We start from the raw sequence: 525 nt of genomic DNA on the forward strand, positions 1-525 counted from the left end.
AGGTGCGACGTCATATTTTACTGTAATTTTGACTGATGAATGGATGAAGATGTGGAATATATATACAATATATTACTCATTCATCAAAAACAATGAAATGTTGCCATTTGCAACGGCATGGATGGAGGTGGAGTGGATTATGCTAAGTGGAATAAGCAGGTCAGAGAAAGACAATCACCAGATCCTCTCACTCATACGTGGAATTTAAGAAACAAAACAAATGATCATAGGAGAAAGAGAGAAAGAGACAAGCCAAGAAACCAACAAACTGATGGTTAACAGAAAGGAGATGGGTGGGAGATGGGTGAATGGGGATCAAGGAGGGCACTTGTGATGAGCACTGGGTGCTGCATCTAAATATTGAATCAAATTGCACACCTGAAATTAACTTTACACCATATTTTAACTAACTGAAGTTTAAATAAAAGCTTTTTAAAAATGGTCAAAAGACATAAATTGACATTTTCCCAAAGAAATCCCAATAGCTAACAGACACATGAACAGATGCTCAACATCACTCATCAT

This window comes from Hyaena hyaena, unplaced genomic scaffold, assembly GCF_003009895.1.
Source record: "Hyaena hyaena isolate Hyena2069 unplaced genomic scaffold, ASM300989v1 scaffold_2321, whole genome shotgun sequence".
In the NCBI taxonomy this organism is placed as follows: domain Eukaryota; kingdom Metazoa; phylum Chordata; class Mammalia; order Carnivora; family Hyaenidae; genus Hyaena; species Hyaena hyaena.